This window comes from Anabrus simplex, chromosome X, assembly GCF_040414725.1.
Source record: "Anabrus simplex isolate iqAnaSimp1 chromosome X, ASM4041472v1, whole genome shotgun sequence".
NCBI lineage: Eukaryota > Metazoa > Arthropoda > Insecta > Orthoptera > Tettigoniidae > Anabrus > Anabrus simplex.
The window spans coordinates 95,468,029-95,495,154 of NC_090279.1; positions in this window are offsets into that span (position 1 = coordinate 95,468,029).

The window sequence follows — 27,126 nt, forward strand, 5'->3', positions numbered from 1 at the left end:
CCTTTTGTCCCCTTGCTATACGGATAAGAAGGAGGAGAAGGAGGAGAGCAGCTGTGTCCCCTGCCCTTTTGCCCGTTTGCTATACAGATGAGGAAGAGGAGGAGGAGGAGGCTATAAGAGCCTATGTATAGCCGCTATATTTTGCAATCGGCCATAACCGTCATCTTTCTCCACATGAACCTGTGTATAGCCACGATCTTGCGCAATCGCGAATGGCCGTCATCTCTCCCTATAAGAGTCTTTGTATAGCAGCCATCTTGTGCCATCACCCATAGTCGTCACCTTTCTCCATAAGAGCCCGTGTATAGCCGCCATGTTGTGCAACCGCCCATGGTCGTCATCTTTCTCCAAAGGAAGCCGTGTATAGCCCCATCTTGCGCAATCGCAGATAGCTGTTATCTTTCTCCATAAGAGCCCGTTTATAGCCGCCAACTTATGCAATCACCTTTGGCCGGCATTTGCTCTATAAGAGCCCATGTATAGCCGCAATTTAGTGTAATAGCCCATGGCCGTAATCTTTCTTTATAATAGCCCATGTATAGCCGCCATGTTGTGCAACCGCCCTTGGGCACCATCTTCTTCTTTAAGAGCCCATGTAATGCCGCCATTTTGTACAATCGCCGATGGCCGGCAGCGTTCTTTATAATAGACCCATGTATAGCCGCCATCATTTGCAACCTCCCTTGGGCGTCATTTTTCTCTATAAGAGCCTATGTATAGTCCCCATCTTACGCAATCGCCCATGGCCGTTAGCTTTCTCCATAAGAACCTAAGTATAGTCGCCATCTTGCGCAATCGCCCATGGCCATTATCTTTCTCGATAAGAGCCCATGTATAGCCGCCATCTTGCGCAATCGCCCATGGCGTCATCTTTCTCTATAAGAGTCTATGTATAGCCGCCATTTTGCGCAATCTCTCATGGCCGCCATCTTTCTCTATAAGAGTCTATGTATAGTCGCCATCTTGCGCAATCGCCCATGGCCGTCATCATTCTCCATAAAAGCCTATGTATAGTCGTCATCTTGCGCAAACGCCAATGGCCGTCATCTTTCTCTATAGGAAACCGTGTGCAGCCGCCACCTTGCGCAAGTACCTCTAGGCCGTCTCATAAGAGCCTATGTATAGCCGCCATCTTGCGCAAGCACCCCTGGCTGGCCACGTAAGAGCGTACGTATAGCCGCCATATTGCACAGTAACCTCTAACTCAGGTTCTAGTATTTAGTCTTATAAGAACCTGTGTATGGCCGCAATCTTGTGCAAGTCACGTTGGGAAGCGCATCTGGCCGTAAAACTATAGCCCTGCGTAGTTAGACTCCTCCATGTGGTTACGTTCGCTCTCTTATGCGAATCCCCATTGCCCTACTACTTAAGATAGCGTCGCGAGAATCATCATTGTCCTACCACTCAAGAGAGCGTCGGGAAAGTCATATCGCCGTAAAACTACGTCCTGTAAGGTTAAGCCCCTCCAAGATAACGACTGTTCACGTCAGAAAGCGCATCTAGCCGTACAACTAAGGTTAGGCCCCTCCATGAGGTTAGGCTTGCTCTCTTAGGCATCGGGAAGTGTAACTAGCTGTTAAAGTGTAGTTAGGCCCCTCATGATAGCTACTGTGATGTTAGGCTCGCTCTCTTATGCTAAATCGCCATTGTACCTCTACTATACTAGGGGTTATTGACCCCTAGTTGGGAACAATGATGGTTCTAACCCGAGGGCAGACAGTCCGTGGCTCCTCTACTATCGCATACAATTAACAACTACACAGCAACTATTCAACAGTGCTGAGCAGCAGGAATTACTCACGGTAGCTGGGCTCCAGCGCTGACTCTACGACAGTTCGCAGTCCACAGAAAAGCACACACAGTACTCCGTCCCATACCCAAAATGTCGTGACTCCAGTGTAACGACGATGGCAGCCCACAGCCGTCTTCACTTCTGGTGCTCACTTAACACAAGGACCACAACTCCCCGTGGGTCACCAAGGACAGCCAACACCTCTGCCATATGTAACCCAACGCTGACTGTTCGCAGCTAGCCTCCTTTCTATAGGTCGCGTGATATGGCTAGAGACAAAACACTTCCGTATCTCGCAGAAACTCAATGGGAAACCAACCAATGAGTACAATTCACAGAAAGTCCTGGCCAGCTGGGAGATCCCCGGTCATCTGACTCCTTAGGCCTTTCAGCAAGTAGTGAAAGGGACTACGACAGGGCTGGCACGTAACAATAGGTAGTGATACACCTCATTGTATAATCCAGGGCCATTACTTAGGAGGCAATATGCGAGGGCAAACATCTTATCAATATTCACAAAAATTAATGAAACCAGCGCAATAATTAAACTACTTAACAGAGAACACAGGCTACTACGGAAAATCTGAGAGAAGTGGGCATTACGGAGGATGAAATAATAATAATAATAATAATAATAATAATAATAATAATAATATTTTATTTTACGAGGGAAGTGTGGGAAATCTTTCATTAGACACTTGTGAGGGTCCGCACTTCACAAGCGTGTGAGATTCCTACTCACTAAAACCCACACACCCTTTTCCCACGACGTATATCTCCGCCCCGGAACCGCTCTCGCATTACTTCAGGGCGGTGTCGTGCTAATTTGTTAGGTTTCTTCTTCCTTATTTCTCCTTACTGCTGTTCATGAGCATTCATATCTCTCTTTTTCTGACGCAGGATGCCTTCTACATATACTGCTATCTGATCCCAAGATTCTTGGTTTCGTAGCATCGCCTGCACAATAGTTTCTGGCGTCAACTCTCCTTGCTCAGTATATAAACATCTTCTCTGAGTTGACCAATGATAACAAACGAAAAATGTGTGAAATACATCGTCTATATCATTGCAATAAATACACACCGAGTCGTTCGCTCTACCTACTCTATGTAGAAATTTACGGAAGTATCCGTGACCCGTCAATAGTTGCGTAATGTAAAAGTTAACCTCGCCATGAACTCGGGCAACCCAATCAGCTAGGCGTGGTATCAGCCGCTTAGTCCATTTTCCTCGAGGATCTTCCTCCCATCTTTGCTGCCACCGCTCCATTCGTTGCCTATAAGCTAGCTCCTTAGCGCGCTTCTTTCCGAGCTCTCCGTGAGTTCGCCAGACTTCCTGTCTCTCTAAGGCAAGTAAATCAATTGGTGCTACCGCTGCTATCGTAAGGACCGCAGGTTCGGATACTGTGCGATACGCGCTTGTAATGCGCAAAGCTGATCTCCGCTGTACCGCAGCTATCCTTCGCCGGTATTTTTCAAACTTCAGAGATTCAGCCCAGACTTCGGCACCATATAGAAGTGTCGAGTGAACTATCGACATCAGAAGTCGTCGTTTGCTAGACTTCGGACCTTTAACGTTGCTCATTAATCTACTCAGCGCATCCGTTGTTTTCACCGCCTTATCTGTCACCCGTTTGATATGATCCCAAAAAGTAAGTTTGGTATCAAGTGTCACTCCGAGATACTTTATACTTCTGGATGTTTCAATTTCTGTGTGTCCAATATACATTGGAATGACGGTCGTGATCCTTTTTCTTGTCAAGAGAACAATCTCTGTTTTATGATCTGCAAGCTGTAATCTGTGATTCGCCATCCAATCTTTCACCCGTCGCATTACTTGAATTAGCTTAAACTGAGCCAACTCCAAATTTCGAGCAACTATCAAAACAGCTATATCATCAGCATAGCCCACTAGCATTGTGTCTTCCGGCATCTCTAACCTCAACAATCCATCATATACTATGTTCCACAGATTTGGGCCAAGGATGGACCCTTGTGCTGCACCAGCTGTGAGCCGTTTCACTCTCTGCCCATCTTCTGTGTGATATACTAAATTACGACCTTTCAAAAAATTTCTCATTATGCGCATGAGATACTCCGGTAGTTTGAAAGTATTCTGAAGTGCTTCCAATATGTCATTCCAACTGATCGAGTTGAAAGCGTTCTTAACATCAAGGGTCACAAGGAGTGTCACTTTACGAGAGTGATGATTACCCATTTGTGCCCTTTTAGCTGTATTCAACACAAGCGTCTCGGTATAACACTGCGATAATACGACCTGGCCAATCAGAATGGATTCTTGAAAAGTATGGCCGCTGGTGGCCTCAGCCTTTTACGAAAGTGCTGCCATCTGTATGATTCGTAGTAAATATGAAAATTGATTAGCAATTGTTTTTGCGTAAGTGGAGGGAAAAGTTGTTGTTTGAATTGTGTTTAACATGTGGTCAATACGTTCGGGTGAATAATTTTTAATATTTGTTTGAATTACGTCAACACATGGTCAATAAGTTCATTTGGATCATTTCTAGTGTGGTTAATACGTTCATTCGGATAATTTCTGCTATCTACACGATGCAAAATTAAAGAGACATAAATTACAAGTAGCCTACACAAGTTGTCATCTGAATCACTAAAGCGTGGGCGGCTTAATGGAACTGGATTTACTTGTAAATTTTGTAGCTGGGACACATCCAGCGAACGAGAGTTACGGGGACATATGAGCGTCATACAGTCAGCGAGAAGATTCAAAATTCATATAGACTGTCCTGGTAAGTGCTGACGATTTCCATATTAGTAGTTGAATAGGTTAGAGGTAATGGATTGGTATGTTCTTACTCAAAAGCCTGTTTTTTTCATTTCAGTGGTGAATTGTTCTTATATCACTGCGAATCACCAAGAGTTGAGTCAGCATGTGTTGCGTGACCACAGTGAATTAATTCTTGAAGGATGTTCTATCACAGAAATGTCTTCAGTAACATGGAAGGTGGGAAGAATGTTCAACCATTGTATCATAATAGTTATGCAACGGATCTTCATATTCGTATTTTTGTTCACTGTATCTAGTTAGGCAATCCGTATGGAGATAGTTGAATGCATAAATGTTCATTAAAGTTTATTAAGGGTAGGCCTATTCCATGAAATATCACAATCTGCTACAAGCTCTTCACAAAATGTATTTTCCTCACATGTTCATTAAATACCAGTACCAATATTCTTTAAATCAGTATAATTTTCTGTTCCCATTAATAGCTCCATTAGGCCTAATGATGCTCGAAATGTACTCGCAACCAAAATTCATGCTTTCAGAAAGATTTTCCTTAATATTTTCAGTATTTATTTGAAATAAGTTATTTGCATGAGGGTGAAATTTCAGATTTCATTAAAATTGTTATACTGGCACTAACTACATTTTACCATTCTTTGAAATCTCAAGAAGGGTACCTATGGTTCTTGCTGAATTCGTTAAAGTATTATTTTAAGAAATTTTGTTAAGACTTATCTAGTTCTAGCAGTTACAGCATTATATCCATGGAAAGAATGTGCACAAAATTCCGAACATATTAATCCATGATGCAACCCTACATTTTAAATTATATGTCTGTTTTGAATACAGGACAATTACTTGTATGTTGGGTATTCAGCCCGAAGGCTGGTTTGATCCTCTCCAGCTCTGCCAACAGCTGTCATAAATGGCCTAGGCGTCACTGAAAAGGCGTACTAGGGAAATGAGGAGTGAGGTAGTTTCCCGTTGCTTTCCTGACCGTGCCAGCCGTTGCTATTACATATCAGTCTGCCAAGCCCACTGAAATGCATGCACCAACCGACCCTATGAGTGATATTTTCACACCATTCATAACAGGGACTGGCTGCATAAACAATGGTATCACTAGCATCACCCATACCTCAGTCACTTTCATATTGTCAAAGCCAAGGATGAGACTGAGACAGGTCAATGAAAGTAACAATTTTGATATAGCCCATACCAGAAGACATAGTGCACTGTAAACACTACATCTCGCCAGCAAAGGCATGATGATTACTTTCCCCTGTGAAATATAATTGTTGCAAGGCTGAAGTGGCCGGAGTGAATTCTGATTTCCATTTTAGAATTAGCATAGGAAGTCAGTGTGTTGATGTCACACCGATTGATCTAACGGAAACCTGCATTTTATGTAATATTTCATCATTATTTTCATTCTTAGATAAAGTAATTATTTTTAATTTTCAGGAATAACTTAGAGATGGGAATGTTTGCATAGTAAGATTGAATACCTACTTTCCTTAATCTTGTCTATAATCTCCTTATTTTCTCCATTCCACAGTTCTTGACAAACTGGATGTTTAGGCTACATCTTCTATAATCTATTTTGTCCACAAATATGGTTCCTGTGACAGTTAAAGGTCTGTTTTATCAACTTTTAGATTCAAAGAAAACATTGACAGCACCACCGATACCATTAAATCTTTGTCTTTCTGAAGTGCAAGAAAAGTGCTCATCTCTTTGCCAGAATCTGCGAGGTATTTACCTAAATTTATGAAATAATATTTGTTACATCCTCATGTAATTCATGAACATTCTCTGAAAAAATTTATACTTTAATATCTTTTGAGGTAACTGCAAAGAAATTGTCATTGTTTAAGAAGCCTTTCTCGTGGTCAGTCGAGATTTCTTCTGAGGATGCAGAGCAAAGTTTTCTGCGAAACGTTAAGAATTTCACCTTATTTTCTTGACACGGCATAAGTCCAAAAGCCTATATAGCATCATGTCTACTATGTTGTCATACAGTAAGCTTACTTGAAACTCTGGAAAAGGAAATTAAATAGCGACTGGTTTGTTCCAGATGTAAAGAATTGCATTTTGAAGAATAGAAGTATAGTTTTCCAGAAAATAATATATAACCACTACTTTTTTTTCCAAAGAAATAAACCTGTTGTTGGATCAAGTTGCACAAGTCTTGGTGAGTGGAGTCAATAGTAGCACTTGAAGAGTGATTTCTAGCCTCCATGGCTCAGGCGGCAGTGCGCCAGCCTCTCGCCGCTGGATTCCGTGTTTCAAATCCCAGTCACTCCATGGGAGATTTGTGTTGGACAAAAAAGGAGGCAGGAGAGGTTTTCTCCAGGTACTCCGGTTTTTCCTGTCATCTTTTATTCCAGCAACACTCTCCAGTATCATTTCATCTGTCAGTTATTAATCATTGCCCCAGAGAAGTGCAACAGGCTTCGGCAGCCGGCACAGGTCCTATCCTCACCACTAGATGGGGCTTCATGTGTTCCATTCCTGACCCGGTTGAATGACTGGAAACAGGCTGTGGATATTCATACTCGGGAGTGATTTCCAGTATTTTTTTTCTGAGTAATTCAGTGCTTGGATATACTGATCAGCTGTTCAGGCTGGGCTGGGTAGCTAGGGCAGTAGAGCACTGGCTTTCTGAGCTTAAGTTGGTATGTTCAGTCCTAGCCCAGTCCAGTGGTACTTGAATTTAATGGTGCTTTTTGAGGATCCAACTTAACAGACAGACCATACTCGAGTTATTTATCAAAATTATCTGAAGCTCACTTAAAATTCTCAAGTTCAAAGTTTATTTATAGAAGTATGCACGGAAATCACATTTTTATGTTGAGATAGTCATTTTTAAAATACAACAATGAACATTAGATCAGCCTGCCTGGTGGCCATGATCATTAAGGCGTTGAAGTCTAAACTGTCTGACACCGAGGTTAGCCAGTTCGAGTCCCGTTGGTCAAAAAAAAATTTCACCATCAGAATGTTGGCTTGCAGGGTAGGGGAGGGGGTGGTATTCAATTTATAACCACTAGATTGCTTGTCAAAAGCCTGGATTAAATTCCAAACCTCTCTGCAATGCTCATATGGAGTGAGGGCATATGACGCTGTTGATAGTGATTTGTCCGTCGGACGGAGACGTTAAGCCTTGAGCAGACCTCTTGGTGCTATTCGACAGGAGTAGGCTACGTGCCGGCATGGGTTTCACCCTCTCCCTAGTATCATATATCACATCATTCATTTCATCTCATTAACTCCTCTGATGAGGTTGACGTCAGGAAGGGCACCCAGTCATAAACACCCGCCACGACAGATTCATCTCACCTCACCTCATACCCGACCCCGTACAGAAACGGGACAAGGGTTGGCCAAACAACAATAAACATTAGATCACCAAAACAGTACTCTACGAACAATGTCCAAACCTTGTTCCGTTTTATCTACAATAAACATTAGATCACCAAAACAGTACTCTACAAACAATGTCCAAACCTTGTTCCGTTTTATCTACGGGGTCGGGAATACGGTGAGATGAATCAGTCGTGGTGGGTTTTTATGACCGGATGCCCTTCCTGGCGTCAGCCTCATCAGAGGAGTTAATGAGATGAAATGAATGACGTGATATATGATAGTAGAAAGGGAGAGGGTGAAACCCTGTGCCAACATATAGCCTACTCCTGTCGAATAGCACCAAGGGGTCTGCTCAAGGCTTAACATCTCCAACCAACGGACGAATCACCATCAACAGCGTCATATGCCCTCACTCTATATGAGCACTGTGGAGAGGTTTGGAATTAATTCCAGGATTTTGGCACGCAATCTAGTGATTAGAAATTGTATATCACCACCTCCTCTACCCTGGTGGGCAAAGATTCTGATGGCCAAAATGTTTTCGATCAAGGGGACTTGAACCGGCTAACCACGGTGTTAGACCATGCAGACTTCAACGCCTTAACAATCATGGACACCAGGCGGGAACGAGTACTCTACAAACAAGTTTAGTAATAAAAAAAAGTAAATGTCTAATTTGTTGTAGTTTGTGAGTTTTTATGGAATGACCCTTACCATAATATAAGTTGAGCTGTGCAATAAGTTTATTATTATCTTAATGTTAATAACTAGTAATTCAATTTTTCTATTCTTTTCAAGAATTTAAGGTATGGAAATCAAAGGAAAAAAAGACACTCAATCCAGATATTTTCTAACTAGTCCACCAAGACATAAGAGGACATCGACAACTACCAAACCAAACCCCACGACACTACAGCCCTTGAAGGATCTACTTATTTCTGTCATCGCAGTGGATTGGTGAAAAGAAGAGGAAAGGGAATACGGCATATGAAATTTCAGGGTTCGTGTAAAATAAATAAATCGAGTGTGCATGTTATTTACAATAATGTACATTTTGGACATTGCAGAGGAGTTGGGCATATCCTGCTGTCAAAAGAAGAGAGAGAGAGAGCAGATTGCTGGCCAGTTGGCTCAGAATATTCCCTTTAACACTGTTCTGAAAAATATCACAGACAATTTAGATACTAAGCAGATTACCAGGCTACACCTTCTGCAAAGACATGACCTGAGTAATATTGTTCGTGATTTTAGATTAGAGAGTGATAAACAGAGTCAGAAAGTGTGTGCACTGGAATGGATAGGTTAAAAGAACAAGGTAATGAGTATGTCCGGTTTGGTAAATTACAAGGGATTTCCAACCCAGAATACGGATTGACAGAGAATGATTTTGTATTAATAATTATGACTGATATGCAGAAAGTAATGCTTGTGGAGTTTGGGAAAAAAATCATTTGTATGGACAGTACTCATGGGACAAATGCTTGTGACTTCTCACTTACAACATTATTGATGTTAGATGAATACAGTGAGAGATTCTCTGTTGCATTCTGTTACTCTAATCGAACAGACTGCAATGTGCTGAAATGGATTTTTTTTTGTATGTTGTCAAATAATCAATATCTGCAATTGATTTTCTTGTGCAGATACTGATAACTGATAATTAGGCTTCATTCTCTAATGCATGGGTTGAAGTCACGGGTGCCCCTTTGAAGAAACTTCTATGCATGTGGCATATGGATAGGGCTTAGAGAAAGAACATTTCCTCTAAAATTCATGGTACACAGGCATTCAAAGCAATTGTGTAACAAACACTTAAGGACGTTGTTGCAGTGTGAAAACGTAGTTGAATTCCACAGTGAGCTCAACAACTTCCTAGATGCTTGTGAAAATAATGACACATGTAGAGAGTTTGGTGTGTACTTCGAAAAGGAATATACTAGTAGGCCTATTGTTACCGATTAGAAATGCACATTAATACCAGTATGCATTTAGAAGTCTTCCACCAAGTCCTGAAACAAGTGGTAATGAAAGGTCTTCGAGTCAGTAGGATGGATAAGAGCATAAATGCTGTGATGTCAGTGGTAAAACACAAAGTGTTTGATAGGTTGCTAAAAGTAAATAAAGGAAAACTTAGCAAAGCTGTGCAACATATAAGGCAGAGACACAAAAACAGTCCACAAGTGTGTATTGATGATGTGACAGTGGAAAGTTCCACTTCATGTAAGGTTGAAAGCAGGACAGATGAGTTTTATAGTGTCAGGAAAGAATGTGTAACAGGTCATTCATTCTGCTGTCCATTGATTTGCTCTGAATATAAAATATGTATTCATCAGTATCCATGTACATGCTGTGACTATTCTTTGCAGCTACAATATGCAAACATTTTCATTTGGTTTTGAGGAGAGCCTATTGTACTCATCTGTCCTGGAATTCCTGAGTTCTTTAATTATTTTGAAAATTTTCCCTAGGTGCAACTTCATGCCATGTATATTTTATTTCACTTTTTCATGGTAGTTTATAGTTTACTCAACATATCTGTAAATGTATCTTCATTCTCCTTGAGTGAGTCAAGATTATTTTCCAGTTTAGACATGTTTTTTACAGTATTTTAAAATGAATCATTCAGTATATTTGGCACAATGGCTACAGGCTCCTTTGTTACCTTCCTAGCTATTTCATTATTTCAGCACAAGCTGCCATGCATTTATTTTTGGAACTAATGAATTTGTCGTTGGCAATTATTTTTCATTTTTCAATGTGTCTTCTACATAATTATTTAATAGCATTGTAGCTTTCTTTGCCTTCCGAAATACCCTACTTAGCTTTAATGTAAAACAGTACCAATGAGTTCTTAATGGCTGCAAGATGAGGAGTGTATCATTTTGACGTGTTTTCTCATGTACCATTGTATTAATATTTTAATAAATGAATGTACATAAAAATAATGAGTTGACATTTATTGAAAAAATAATTCCTACATATTACTGTAAAATGCAGTTGGTGTTTCAATGCTGATAATGATCCTGCAATCATTAAAAGGGAAATTCCTCAAGGCAATATTATTGGACCTTCAATAATATGAGTAAAAAACTGGAATCTGAGATAAGGCTTTTTGCAGATGATGTCATACTGTATAGAGTAATAAATAAGTTACAAGATTATAAGCTACTGCAAAAAGACTGAAAATGTTGCAAGATGGACAGCAGGCAATGATATGATGATAAACGGTGTGAAGTCAGGTTGTGAGTTTCACTAATATGAAAAGTCCACTCAGTTTTCATTACTGCATTGATGGGGTGAAAGTTCCTCATGGGGATCACTGTAAGTATGTACGTGTTGATATAAGTAAAGATCTTCATTGGGGTAATCACATAAATGTGATTGTAAGTAAAGGGTACGGATTTCTGCACATGGTTGTGAGGGTATTTAGGGGTTGCAGTAAGGATGTAAAGGAGAGGGCATATAAGTCTGGTATTACCCCAATTAAGAGTAAGTTTCCAGTGTATGGGACCTTCAACATGATTACTCGACTCGAGAAATGGAAGAAATCCAAAGAAAAGCAGCTCGGTTTCTTCTGGGTGATTTCTGACAGAAGAGATGCATTACAAAAATGTTGCAGAATTTGGGATGGGAAGACTTGGGTGTAAGGAGACTAAGTGGTACTTTCTGAGCTGTCAGCGGAGAGATAGTGTGGAATGACATTGGTAATCGAATAAGTTTGAGATCAAAATATGAAGATAAAGTTGAAATTCAAGAGGACAAACTAGGACAAATATTTTATAAGAAGAGGAGTTAGTGATTGGAATAATTTACCATGGGAGATGTTTAATAAATTTAAAAATTCTTTGTAATTCTTGAAGAGAAGATGAGTAAACAACAGACAAAGTATCTGCCGCCTGGGCAACTGCCCTAAATGCAGATCAGTGGTGACTGATGCGAATGACAGAAAACATGACCGACAAATGGTGAATAAGTTAATCTGGGAAGGACAACTGAATCAGAAAGTGATGTAACAAACAATATAGAGGGAAAAATATTCTAGACATAGTGCTAATAAAACCAGATGAGCACTATAGAAAAACTGATCATGAAGATCATTTCTGTTGTAGTTGAAAATAAATGTGAGAGAATAGAATGCTGCAAGACTATTAGGCAATATCATAAGGTTGATAAGAGAGACAGAGGGGAGTTAAAAAAAAATGATTAGTTAAAAATGGTGAATGAAAATATAAACGGACTATGGGATGGGTTTAACTAATTTTTGGGGAGTTTGAAAACAGGTATGGTATTTTTCTAAAGTGGTAAGTAATGGTATAGACACACTGTATTATAACAGAAGTGCAGGTTAGAAAGAAATAGGAATATATGAGGAAGTAAGGAGAGACTGAAAGAACTTACTAGGAAATTTAATTTAGCAAGAAAAGTCAGCTAAGGTTAACATGATGACAAGCATAATTGACAGCCATATGAATTTTAGTGAGTACCGTACCGTAATGGATGGGTATGTATAGGTACTTTAAGGCAGACACAAGTTCCAGGATGGACATTCCAGGGAAAATTAATGAACTAGGAGAAAGCATAAGAATTCAGTTAGCAATATGCAAAGATAGTTGGATGTAAGATTAATTTCTAGGTTGAGGAGGTGACTAATACAGGCAAAGTAGTGGAATTTACCTATTATAATAAAGGCATTTTCAAAAAAGGTACAAAAAAAAAGCAGCTGGCTTTATTAAGAATTTAGGGTAATTACTAGCAATATGCTGCCATATCGGAAATATTTGTTTACTGTTTGTAAGAAGGAGCTCTGGCCCCACTGTATAAAGAAAAGGGTGATGAACATAAGGCAGATAATTACAGGCCGGCCTGCTTAACATGTGTTGCATATGAGCTCTGGTTTGATAGAAGGCTGTACACGTTTAGGAAAATTTATTCAAGTGAGGCTCAACTTGTAGGATTCCAACATGATATAGCAGATAATTTAGATTCAGGTAGAATGGACTATATGTACCCATCCGTGGTCGTGGTGTTTATTGTTTTAAGAGGAACTGGGCAACCATCCTCTATTAACACGAATCAGAGGGAAGAGATTCGTCACTTCGAAAAAAGAAGGTAGCAGCCAAAGGAAGGTGAGGGCCATGAAGACTGGTAAAGTGAAAGTCTCTCTAGACCTCAAAAACCTAATACCACTGGGTCAGAAAAGAACAAGAAATGACCAAGGGAGATTGGGCAGGATAAATGAAAGTGAAGAACTTGGTGTGTAAGTAAAGGGAAGCAATGCCAGGACTCAGCCAAAGTCACCACGGTCGTCAACCCGTGCTTGCAAGTTTAGAGTTCCTGGGCTCCTTTTAGTTGCCACTTATGGCAGGCAGGGGATGCCATGGGTGCATTCTATTGCCCCCACCCACAGGAGGTATTGATTCAAGGATTTTGACAGGGTAGATCATTAGAGATTACTGACGAAAATGATGGCTAATGGACAAAAGAGTGGTTGAATGGGTGGCTAAATTTCTAGAAAGGACCCACACAATTAGAGTAGTTGAAGCATTACCTGATCCTGAAATGGTTATCTGGAATAAAAGATAAGTCTTTTTTTGCTAATGACGTTACACTGTATGTATTAAATAAGCTGCAGGTTTGTAAGCGACTACAAAAAGAGATCAACAATGTTGTGAGATGGACAGGAGACAAGGGTATGATGGTAAATGGGATGAAAAGTCTGGTTGTAATTTTCACAAAGAGGAAAAGTCCTCTCAGATTTAATTACTCTGTTGATCAGGTGACAGTACCTCATGGGGATCACGGTCTAGTTCTTAATATAAGGAAAGATCTTCATTCATGAATGAGATAGTACATAAAGGTTACACATGAGGGTATTTAAGGGTTATAGTAAGGAGGTAAACCAGAGGGCATATACAATAAGTCTCTGGTAAGACCCCCAATCAGAGGATGGTTTCACTGTGTGAGACTCCCACCAGGATTACTTGATACAAAAACTGGAGGAGATCCAAAGGAAAGCAGCATAATTTCTTCTGGTGATTTCCGACAAAGGAGTAGTTTTTGAATATGTTGGAAAGAAAAGACCTGGGAGTAAGGAGACGAGATGCTCGACTAAGCGGCATGCTCTGAGCTGTCAGCAGAGAGATGGCGTGTGACGGGCGTAGCCATATGGGACGGGTTTAATGGTGGTTAGAAACCCCATGGAAATTTTATAAAAGAAAATAAACGGAAACTGATTGTAAACACGTGAAAGTCGACTCAATGGGGTGGCTCTTTTTAACAATCATAGATACATAATTGTAAAACCAACAGATATCTTGAATATGTCTTCTAAGAAGCCTCGAAAGTTGGATTTTAGATTTAAACTGAAGATGCCATTTGCTGTAAAACTGCTGAGCTTGATCGTATTGTTTTTTCTGTATTTTAATGTAAGATTCTGTAGTGTACTGCAATCTGAATATCAACATAATTCATGTGTATTAATGTCTTTATGATGACACTCAAGCATGCACAAGCACCTTAATTATGTTCTATCATAATTTTGCAACTTTAAGCCCCCTCCCATAAGTTGATCTACTACTGGAGTGTAATGGCATTAGTAAACAAATAAGCTTGGAGAGGAGCTTTTAAAGGTAGGATAGATCATAATATGAGGATAACGTTGGAATTCAAGAGGACAAATTAGGGCAAATAATTTATAAGACGACGAGTTACGGATTGGATCAATTTATCATGGGAAATGTTTGATAGATTTCCGAGTTCTTTGAAATCATTGAAGAAAATACTAGATAAAATGATAGGGAATCTTCCAATTAGGCTACAGCTCTAAATGCAGATCATTCACCATGGGCTTAATAGAACCCTTCATAATTCATCAGTTATATTATCATGTAAAAGAAACACCCCTAACCTCGTTTTTTTCTGCTAACATAGCTTGAAATGTCGAATACCTTATGCAAAACTATCGGTTACGTAAATCTAAACTTGGATTTCTGTGTAACAACCTGAAATAATTCCATAATTATTAACGAGGACTATAAAAACACTGCATCGGTTTTCTGAGCAACTCGACCTGAAACCATTCATAGTAAATCGAAAAAAGTATCGTATCCTTTCGTATTCGAGTTTTAATTATTAGTGTGTTAAATTTAATTCTTCTGTTTTAGGTTATCAGACAAACGTATATAGTGGCATAAATAGGCTGGATTCGATCACTGACGATCAGCTGATCATCGTAAACAAACTAATCGCGAAGTCGCCATCACCAAAGCAAGGAATTATGGGAATAAAAAGCGGCCAGGGCCACAGACTCTGAGAATGCGTTGTGATTGGCCAGGTCGTATTATCGCAGTGTTATACCGAGACGCTTGTTATTCAACACTTCCCATACTGCATCGATTGTCGAATGCCCTCCTCGAAAACCATGTTGACGATCAGAGAGGTCCCCAGCTAGTTGAACTGCTGAAAGTATTCTTGGCTGCAAAAGTTTCTCTAATCCTTTACCAGCAGTATCCAGCATACATAATAATAATAATAATGTACTCCGTACCACTGCTCATATACTTCTTTGGCGTCATAAAATGGACCCAATCAAAACTTCAGCAGTTACAGACGAAAACAGCACTTTCACTCACCCGGTACCATATGCACCATCCTAAATCTGCAATCAATCGTCTTACACTCCCGAGATCAGAAGGTGGTAAAGGCTTCTTACCCATTGTCAATTTACACAGCGATTTGATATCAAGTCTAAGAGAATATTTCCACTCGAGAGCTGATACATCGTGTCTTCATCAAGCTGTTTGCAGAGCTGACATAAACTATATACCTCTCAATTCATCGTCGACGGAAATGCCTGTTTCTACCCCACCTACAAAGGAGATGAATATGGACACTTGGAAGGAAAAACCTCTTCACGGGAAATACCCCCACGAACTGGATCAGCCTCATGTCGACAAACCACCGTCGCACGCTTGGCTGACCTACTCTGGTATTTTGTCTGAAACAGAAGGATTTGTTCTGGCCATCCAAATTCACGTAATTGCTTCACGGAACCACCGTAGATTCATCACGAATGATCCAAGAGTCGTCTCATACAACTGCCGCCGCTGTTCCAGAACTACAGAGACCATAAAGCACGTCATCTCTGGCTGCCCGTCCTTGACCAACACCGATTATAAGCACCGACATGATCAGGTAGCTAAAATCATTTACCAGAAACTTTCTGTAAAATGTGGATTTTTTCAGTCATCAACTGCATATTGGAAATATACAACTCCACCCGTTCTCGAAAACTCTTCATAGAAACTACTATGGTACCAAGAAGGCATAACCGATGTCACGCTCAGCAACAATAGGCCAGATATTGTTCTAGTCGATAAATAAAAAATAGTCACAAGGATATTAAAATCCACAGAACTGGCAATAGAAATACAATGCCTGTGGAAACTAGAATCAGCCACGACAGTTCCAACAGTAATATCATGTACCGGTGTTATTCCAGAAGGATTGCACAGCTCTCTGGCCGCATTAAACCTGCATCATCACACATACGTCGAACTACAGAAAGATACCCTCCTGAGCACCTGCCACATTCTGAGAAAGTTTCTAGGAACAACTTTTCCTCTGACTTACGCCAAACAGCATGACGTTCCAGGCCGCAGTTCCAGTAATACTGAAGAACAGATTCCCAAAAGGGGAGATAAAGAGTTGTTTAGCGACATCATCTGTGCATATTTCTTGCATCTATATATTTAAAGCAAGATGTCCTGACTGACTGATAATCAACGCACAGCAAAACCTACTGGAGATAATTGCATGAAAATTTTAGGACATGTTCCTACCGTAGCTTAGATGCGCACTAAGAAAGGATTTTTAAAAATTCCTCTTTTAAAGGGTGAAAAAGGGTTGAAAGGTTATTTTACTTTTTGCTTGATTTTCTCCATTTCTGTGAAAAATGTTGTAGGTACTTATATTCATTCACATATTTATTTCCATATATCATAAATACTATTTTAAAAGAAATTTTTAAAATTTCGATTTCAAAGGGGTGAAAAGGGGTGATATGTGGTTTTACATTTGTGTTCAAAATATCCGTTTTTTAACAATATTCTACATATATATTCATTCAGTCTTCCAAATCGTCTCAATAGTACAGCAAAAATCTTGCATATCTTGAAATGTCAACGGAAATATATGTATTTTCAAGATTTTCCAGCTGAAATGCTTGCCTTTCGCGCATGAATCTTTGGCTTTTGCCAATTAAAAATGTCAGGGGCACTTTCTCCAACACATACGTGTACGTGCCGATTCACTCCGCTTCCGTGTATTTTAAGACGGTAATGAACCAAATCCTTAAAGAAAAGAAAATACAAATAACAGTATATAGGCCTACATATACGAATGTATGTATTAGTAAATTCGTGAGCGGTTGTATTACGTTGTGCTGATAGCGCAACGGTTAAGTCAACGGAGTGCAGACTGCAAAAATGCAGGTTCGAATCTGCCTGTGGGCAGCCTATTTTTAACTCAGGAATATTGTTTTATCAATGAGATTTATTACGGTTTTATATTTTGTTAGTGAGTTATGCAGCCGCTTACAGTTTAAATGAATTGTTTCATCCATACAACTGGTAGAAAAGGCTAGGCGAAAGCAGTACCAGTTCGGCAGCTGTCTATGGTTCGAAGATATGTCGCTCATATTGACGAAGGAGAGACCGGAGGCAACTTGCATAATATTGTCGACCAGTAACGAAGTGAGTGCCATAGAACTCTTGAGCAGTAAGGGTTTGAACCTTGGCAATCCTTGCTAATAACTACTCCTCCTCAGAAGAGTACAAACATTTCATACCAGAAGATACAACGTACTGGTGTGTGATATTTCAAGGAGACAGATAACAGACTGCAGCGCGATAACGTCTTTTTCACGCACACAGCATAATGGCAGTAACTTATCTAAACATTAATGGTGAAGTGTTGCCACATAACATTGTTTCTATTGTAGGTGACGGTGCATGACTATTTAGATCTCTTTCTTACATTTTATATTCTACTCAGTTACGGTTTGATGAAGTTCGTGAAGCTATTGTTTCGTAAGTTGTTTCCATTTTGTCCGAAAATCATCTTGGTAATAACCATTCCTCTTCATAATACTGCCGACTTATCGTGTCAGAAGATTCAACTTACGGTGGAACATGTGAGTTGACGGCAGGAGGCAAAATATTTCCATTCCGCATTGAAGTTTATCGTGATATAAAGTTATACTGGATATTTAGTGATGAAGCTAATCCCGTAAAATGATTGCGATTTACTGGTAATCTCTCTAACGCACATTTTGAAGTACCGTACTGTATGTGAATGTCTGTGCGAAGAAACAAGTGCTTCATTTGTTGTTACAAAAGTTTCTGATAAACGTCGTACTCGATACTCAAACGGTACGAGAAAAATACAATTTAAAAAAGAAGCAACCACATTTTTACAAAATAATCCTTCCGCAAGTACGGTACCATTGCTGGAAGTAAATACCAAAATAAAAATCCCGAAGGCCATAGAGCAGCAGCAGACACGTACCAGAAGAATAATCTCAAGGTTCATAGAGCAGCGGCAGTCACGTACCAGAACAATAACCCCAAGGTTCACAGAGCAGCGGCACTGACATACCAGAAAAATAATCCCGATTTTCATAGAGCAGCGGCAGCTACACACCAGCAAAATAATCGCGAATATCACAGGACAATTCTAATGCGATATGAGCAACATCACCCAGGGGTCCGAAAAGAAAGACGACTGCGTCCATGTACAATTAAGTTTCGTTCCGGGATGTCTTACGATCCTGAAATGAATTACGAAGATAACAGCGTGATAACCATTGGTACAATCATCCATAAATGCCAATTCTGCAATGCTCTCGAGTGGAAAGATGAAACACCAGGCATGTGTTGCGATTCTGGCAAGGTTTTGCTGCCACCACTCTAATCTCCACCTGAACCATTGTACAGTTACAAATGGGTGCCCATCCAGATCATGGTAATTTTTTTTGATCGAATTAGAAAACATATCAGCTGTTTTCAAATGACATCCTTTGGTGCTAAACAAGTCATCCAATCCCGGCTTTATGCCTACTTTCAAAGTACAAGGTCAAATTTAACATTCCATAGGCAGTCTATTGCCAAATGCTCATCAAGATCCTGGATTTTTGCAGGTTTACTTTAATGAGACGGCTAATGAATTAAATCAGGGCCTCTCAGGGTGCATGCGCCTGGTGTATGCACTGTGCACGGTGCAAAAGACGACTTCGCTTCGATGACCAGAGTGCAGACCCCCACTCCTCGATTTGGAGCAATAGCGCTGTCTCTCTCTTTCCCCACGCCTGTCTCGCTCGCTCCCCCTGTCTCCCTCTTCCTCACTTGCTCCGTAGCGCTCCAAATCCGAGCCGAGTTGAGCCGAGCTTAGCCGAGTAGCCCAGAGACGAGGCGTTGGTGCGAGCCGAGCCGAGCGGGACCGATGCACAGTGCACGGAGCTCTTGCGCCTCGATTTGCACGCGTGAGATTTTGGGCGTTTGAGAGTCCCTGAATTAAATGAAGCATTGCTTACATATTTTGATACAGAAGAAATAGAGTCTAAATCGGTCGACACGGTGTTACAAACGGACGATGCTCTCAGTTATCCAGTAGAATTCCTAAATACTCTTAATCCTCCGCCAACGGCCGTAACCGTGTTGAAACACCGGATCCCGTGAGATCTCCGAAGTTAAGCATCATTGGGCGTGGTCGAGAAGTGGATGGGTTACCACGCGCTGTTGGTGGGGGTAAGGGAATGGAGGAGCGGAAAGGAACCGGCCACCCTACCGCACGTAAACTCCGGCTCAGGACACCTCTGCGGAGGTTCGGACCTGCCTTCGGGCAGAACAAACCTTACCTTACCTTAATCCTCCAGGATTCCCATCTCACAAACTTCGTTTGAAAGTAGGAGCACCTGTAATGTTGTTACGTAACCTCAAACCACCTAAGTTGTGCAATCGCACTAGATTACGTGTGACGGGGTTAAAAAATAATAGAAGCTACTGTTATTACAAGAGAATTTCATTTAACAGCGAACTCGGAACACGCGTGAAACTTTCCAATTCCGACCGAAGCCGGGACGGGAAAACACATCATTTACGTTCATGTCTTACATTTCGTACAAAAGTCGATGAACGCGTAAGGTTGGTTCAGTGGACTTCAAAAGAAAATGGGAAATAAAATAATATAATGGGACATAACTCAACTATGACGCGAGCGAAGTCGCGGGGAAAGCGCTAGTAAATGTATATATTGTAATTATTTCTGTTAATATATGTCCCTATAGTTTCATAATCAAGAGTGTGACCCCTTGCATGGGCCGAGTCAGCCCATTATGTTCCGAGCCTTCCTAAATTGATATAATAATGTTATTGGCTTTACGTCCCACTAACTACTTTTACGGATTTGGGATTTGCCGAGGTCCGGGAATTTAGTCCCCAGGATTTCTTTTACGTGCTATTAAATCTACTGACAAGGTGCTTATGTATTTGAGCACGTTAAAATACCACCGAATTGAGCCAAGTTCGAACCAGCCAAGTTGGTGTCAGAAGGCCAGCGCCTCAACCGTCTGAGCCACTCAGCTCGGTGAGGATGAAATCAATGACGGGTTGTTTCAGAAGTATGACGAAAAGCTATCAGGGTTTTAGGCGGAGACAGCACCCAGAAGACAGACAGGCCCTTTACCACAGGAGTGGAAGAAAGCGCTGCTCGACGGGCTCAGGAAAAACTGGCAGGATGTCAAAGAGGGCAGACGAACGACACAGACACTGAAAATGAGATTGGTTAGTTTTCATAATGTTCATAAATAAACAGAAAAAGAACTTGATTCATAAACACATATTTAGAAAGAATGTCTTATGAACAGAGCTATCAAAAGTTATCACAAATAAACAGAAAATATCGAACGTGCTTCACAAATACATTTTCTGAATGAATGTCCTATTATTGTAGGAATATTGTTTGTAACGTTAATACGGAACTTGATAACCTTAGGAACTATTCGGAAAGTTGTGCAGCTGGTGTGCATTTGAACGCTACCTGTTGGCGTGACTATTTACTAAAGTTGGTGGCCCCTATTCATAATTGCGACAATGTGGCAAATGATCTGATACAAACAAAATACTAATGACCCATGTAGTCTGGAGTAAGATGGAGTCGACAGCAGGCGGATATTCGTGTTCCTGGCGAAAGACGCTGTTCAGAGGATTGGATTATGTTCCTGGCTAAATATATCAGTTGGTTTCAGGTTAGAAAAGCACTTTTCATCGGCGCTAGGCGTCAAAATGTTTTATTCCATTTTGATTTAACTTTGGGAAATTATGTTTTCTTATGCCCTTGTAACAGTTTGATTTCATTATGTATAATCAGCTTAACGAAGTAAGTGCTGATTCCGGAACCTTAAACTTAATGATCTAATATTGTTATTGGCATGCTTTAAATAAAGAGTTTATGTATAGAAGTTTCCTGTATCGATTTTATAAGCAGATAAACTAGCTGTAGTTCGATCTCATAATTATAAAATTGGGAATCCTTAATAACCGTTCGGACCAAATTTTTCTTCTGTTAACATAATTTCTAATCTGATTCTTGCATAAAGTTTATTCACGATCTATCCAAGTTTCTTATATGCGAGGATGGGCCTAATAATATATCGTCACATTCTTTTCTATTGATGTAAACGAAGCCTCAAAATTATTATTTCGCCACACATTATTACGAAACCTTCGTAAATTTGACTACTCCAATTTATAATTGTTATATTTTCTACGGAACATCTTATATTTGGCAAGAATTTCGTTATTAAGTGTTCCTATAGTGTCGTGAACTTAACATGAATCAAAATACGTAGATATTAAACAATTTTATGTGATTATTTATTAAATATAGAAAACTTGGCGCACAAAAATATTAAATGAACACGTTTTATAAAAAAAATTATAATTTGATAACACAACATATTAAAATAAACCCTTAAATTATGAATGTAGGTTATTTACATCACAAAGAAACCAAAACTACCAAGAAAATAAATTAAATAAGTATAAATGTAAAAAAGGCATGACGAAACGTTATACTTATAAGTTCACACTATCACTAACCGTTCGTGAATATGACGACACCCACCCAATTATTACAATAATGAGCAAAGATATCAACAATCGCACATGCCACAGTCAATAACTGCTCGAAAAAATCAGCTACACAAAATAGCGGCACGCACGCACGCGCGGAAGGCATTAAACTATACCGTTCTGCTACCTACTGTCGTAAAATTTACGAAGGGTTAGTGTTCTAGGGTTAAAACTAGTTTACAGTACGTTATATTATGCCTTGTCTATTGTTCAGGTTTGTTGCCTTATAATGGCATTTATTTTGATAATGAATACTTTTTTGCCCTTTCTCTTGTTTATAAAAAATAATGAAAGACAACTGATGTGCTGATAGTGAAGGATCATTACCACATGACTATAACATACATTCTTCACGCTTGTCACTTCGTGGTTGTGTCCTAAATAGTGATTGATTTGATGCTAGTTTATCTATTTATTAATTGTCACCTCAATACGTTAATCGTAAAAGTTGAGATTTAATTATTTCCTGATCTGACCTTGCATTGTTGGATGCGCTTGAGAACGGTTGGCTGTTGAGAGAGCTCTGGCATTATTGTAGTGATAAAGTAGTTAAAATTATTGAAATAGCTTAATGTTTTGTATTTGTGATTCATTTAGTGCTATTTATATAGTGGTGTTTAGTGCTTGTTGGTAGTGATATTTATTTAAATTTTATAACAAGTAATTCAGTTGGTCTTCAGTAATTTACGTTTTCTAGGTTAAGTAGGCTAGCTAGGTGTACCTTGTTTCGAATTTAGGTTTAGTAAATACTTTAGGTAATAATATTAACTTTTAGGTAATAATATTAACTTTTAAAATATTTGTGAATATCTGTAGGTTCGTTGGTATAATACTTACAAGGGCAGCTTATCATAAGGAATAGTACCGTAACTTCCGCCGAAATTCCTCCGGTATTTCGTATAGATATCCGTCCGAACTATCGCGAAGGTAATAATTTACTACATTTAAAAAGACGATACGCCTGTCTTCCATTTAAAAAGTAGTTAAAGAGATTACTCAGTAGTAGTTAACAGTCGTTGTATTGTTATTGATTATTGTCGCTCCTCATATTCAAATATTGCATTGTTGACTACAGTCGTGAACAAAGGGAGTAGTGTAGTCAAGTAAATATAAATATAAATCAGCTGGCCTTGTATTCCAGTCATTTATACTTCTGAGTAGGTTAAAGTATCCGTAATTTATACTTCACTCCCTCGATCTTTCAGTATTTATGAGCGGTTAGCTAATAATAATAAATTTCATATATCCCAGTAGGCCTAATTGCAGTTAGAGTCCCTGGAGTAGTAGGAGTAGTTTTGATAGAAATATTTGAGAAATTATTGTAGACAACCTCGTATTTTTCAGTAGGCCTAATTAAGGACACTTTTACTCTCAGTCACGTGGAGTAGGGAAAATAATAGTAATCCACCAGCTGTAATAATCACGTAACCACATTTCAGTAGAATTGTAGTGAAGATAAGGTATAATATATTAGATAATATCTTGCCAGTTATATTCGTGTTTTTCTTCGTGTACGGCAATCCTTTCGATACTTAAGAATTTAACCAAACGTAGTGTAGTGTAGTGTAGATACATTGTAGTATAGTACAGTACATTTAGATAGTGCCGTATCTTGCCTGCTATTTTGGTGTGTTATCTTTCATGTGTATCTATTAGACCGTAATACTAATAATAATTTGTCTAAGCATTTAGCTTTGTTGGTAATCTTTGAGTACAGTAGTTCTTGCAAAGTTCATATCTGTTTGTGCTTAGTAGTGACATACGGTACCGGTATTGAAATTAGGATACGTCTGAAAGTAGTTTAAAAATTATTGTAGTGTACTGTACAGTAGTATACGAGTAATATCCTATTAGAATTTTGTGTGCTTATTTTATTATTGTAAAATATTTGTGTAGTACTGGTGTAGTAGAAGTATCCGTAGAAACTTTTATTAAAAATTCTGTTGTTGTAATTAGGATAGGCTTAATTGCAGTTTGGAATTGTGTAGTTCTTGTGTATTACTTTCGATATTCAGTAATTAACAGCAGTTTTTATCCTGTTACAGGTTGTAGGATAAAAAATAGAGTAGTATTGTTGTGTAGTCGTAGATTAATTACCCTATTGTTGTGTGATCTTTGAGTACTATCCCAGACAATATATCCCTCCGTTCATTTATTTTTTAAAATTATTTTATTTTTAATTTCATTTTCCCCGTAAAGAATGGCTAAGGAGCGCGAGTATACGAACTGTGGGTGTGGCGAGGCATTGAGGGGTATGAGGGAGGAGTTGTAAAGTTTGAGGGAGATCATTAGGATTCTCACAGAAGACAGGAAGGAATATAGGACTCCCTCAAACAATGTACAGGTTACAGTAGGTGTACAAGAAGGAGGGGAAGGAGAGGGGGAGTTGTAGAAGACAGGTGGTCTAATGTTCTAAGGGGAAGGAGATTGAAGGCTAAGGGCTCTATTCAGGATCAGAATTCAGGACAGGTGTCTGTGCGAAATCGGTACGAGTCACTCCAGGTAGAACAACAGAGGGAAGATGACGGACAGGGAACTGTTGGTGAGATGTGTGGAAGTAGGAGGAAGGGAAAAGGTAGGAAAGGGAAATGTAGAGTAGAGGATACGAAAAGACAGGTGGAACAGGGTCATGGGAAGGAGAAAAGGGAGGAGGAAGTAGCTTCTGCAGCTATCAGGAAAGATAGGGCTGACCAGGAGGGGAGTGGATCAAATGAGGTGGGTAGGGTTGAGGCTCTGGTCATGGGGGATTCCATCGTTAGACACGTGGGGAAAGTGTGTGGAGGAAAGGGAACCAGGGTAGAATGTTATCCAGGAATTAGGTTGAGGCAGATGTTGAAGAAAGTAGAAGAGAGGGAGGAGGGGAAGGAGAAAGTGGTAGTGTTTCATGTTGGCACCAACAACGTAAGGCAAGCTGATATAAGTACCATAGTTGGAGATGTGTGGGATCTGGTAAATGCAGCACGGGTGAAGTTTAAGAAAGCGGAGATTGTTATTAGTGCACTACTGTGTAGGAGGGATACTGACTGGAGGGTGATTGGCGATTTAACTGAGACTATGGAGTGGGTATGTGGGAAACCGGGAGTGAAATTTCTAGATCCTAATGGGTGGGTAGGAGATAGGGATCTGCGCTCAGATGGCCTTCATTTAAACCGCAGTGGTACGTATAAGTTAGGAAATTTGTTTGGAAGGGTAATAGGGAGGTACATTCAGGTAAACAGGGTGGCCTAGGGAGCGGTGGTAAGGGAACACGGAACTGGAAATCAAGTAGGGATTACATAAAATTGTTAGTGTTGAGCTGTAGAAGTATTGTAAAGAAAGGAATAGAATTAAGAAATTTAATAGATATATATTTACCAGATATTGTAATAGGAGTTGAATCATGACTGAGAAATTATATAATGGATGGAGAAATTTTCTCACGGCACTGGAGTGTGTATCGTAGAGATGGGGTAGGAATGGTGGGAGGGGGAGTGTTCATTCTGGTAAAAGAAGAATTTGTAAGCTACGAAAAAGATAAAGATGAGACACATGAAATTTTAGGTTTAAGGCTCATTTCTAAAGATAATAGGCAACTTGATATATTTGGAGTGTACAGATCGGGAAATGGTAGCACTGACGCGGATTTGGAATTATTTCATAGGATAGTCAGCTGTGTGGTAATTGACATGGAAAGAAATGTGATTGTAGCGGGAGATCTGAATTTGCCAGATGTCAATTGGGAAGGAAATGCGAACGACAGGAAGCATGACCAGCAAATGGCAAACAAGTTAATATGGGAAGGACAGCTGATTCAGAATGTGATGGAACCAACCAGAGAGAAAAATATCTTGGATGTGGTGCTGAAAGAAACAGATGAGCTCTATAGGGAAACTGAAGTAATAGATGGTATTAGTGAACATGAAGCTGTTTTGTGGTAGTTAAAATAAATGTGATAGAAAGGAAGGTCTTAAAAGTAGGACTATTAGGCAGTACCATATGGCTGATAAAGCAGGCATGAGGAAGTTTCTAAAAAGTAACTATGATCGGTGGCAACCGGTAAATAATAATGTAAACAGACTCTGGGATGGGTTTAAAGAAATAGTTGAGGAATGCGAAAACAGGTTTTTACCCTTTAGGGTGGTAAGGAATGGTAAAGACCCGCCTTATTATAATAGAGAAATAACGAGGCTAAAATGGAGGTGCAGACTGGAAAGAAATAGATTTAGAAATGGCTGTGGAAGTAAGGAGAAATTGAAGGAACATACTAGAAAATTGAATCTAGCAAAGAAGGCAGCTAAGGATAACATGATGGTAAGCATAATTGGCAGTCATACAAATTTTAGTGAAAAATGGAAGGGTAAATAGGTACTTTAAGGCAGAAACAGGTTCCAAGAAGGACATTCCAGGAATAATTAATGAACAAGGGGAGGGTGTATGTGAGGATCTTCAAAAGGCAGAAGTATTTAGTCAGCAGTATGTAAAGATTGTTGGTTACAAGGATAATATCGAGATAGAGGAGGAGACTAAGGCCAAAGAAGTAATAAAATTTACATATGATAACAATGATATTTACAATAAGATACGAAAGTTGAAAACTAGAAAAGCAGCTGGAATTGATCAGATTTCTGGGGATCTACTAAAGACAATGGGTTGGTATATAGTACCATATCTGAAGTACTTATTTGATTATTGTTTGGTCGGAGGAGCTATACCAGATGAATGGAGAGTTGCTATTGTAGCCCCTGTGTATAAAGGAAAGGGTGATAGACATAAAGCTGAAAATTACAGGCCAGTCAGTTTGACATGCATTGTATGTAAGCTTTGGGAAGGCATTCTTTCTGATTATATTAGACATGTTTGTGAAATTAATAACTGGTTCGATAGAAGGCAGTTCGGTTTTAGGAAAGGTTATTCCACTGAAGTTCAACTTGTAGGATTCCAGCAAGATATAGCAGATATCTTGGATTCAAGATGTCAAATGGACTGTATCGCGATTGACCTGTCTAAAGCATTTGATAGGGTAGATCATGGGAG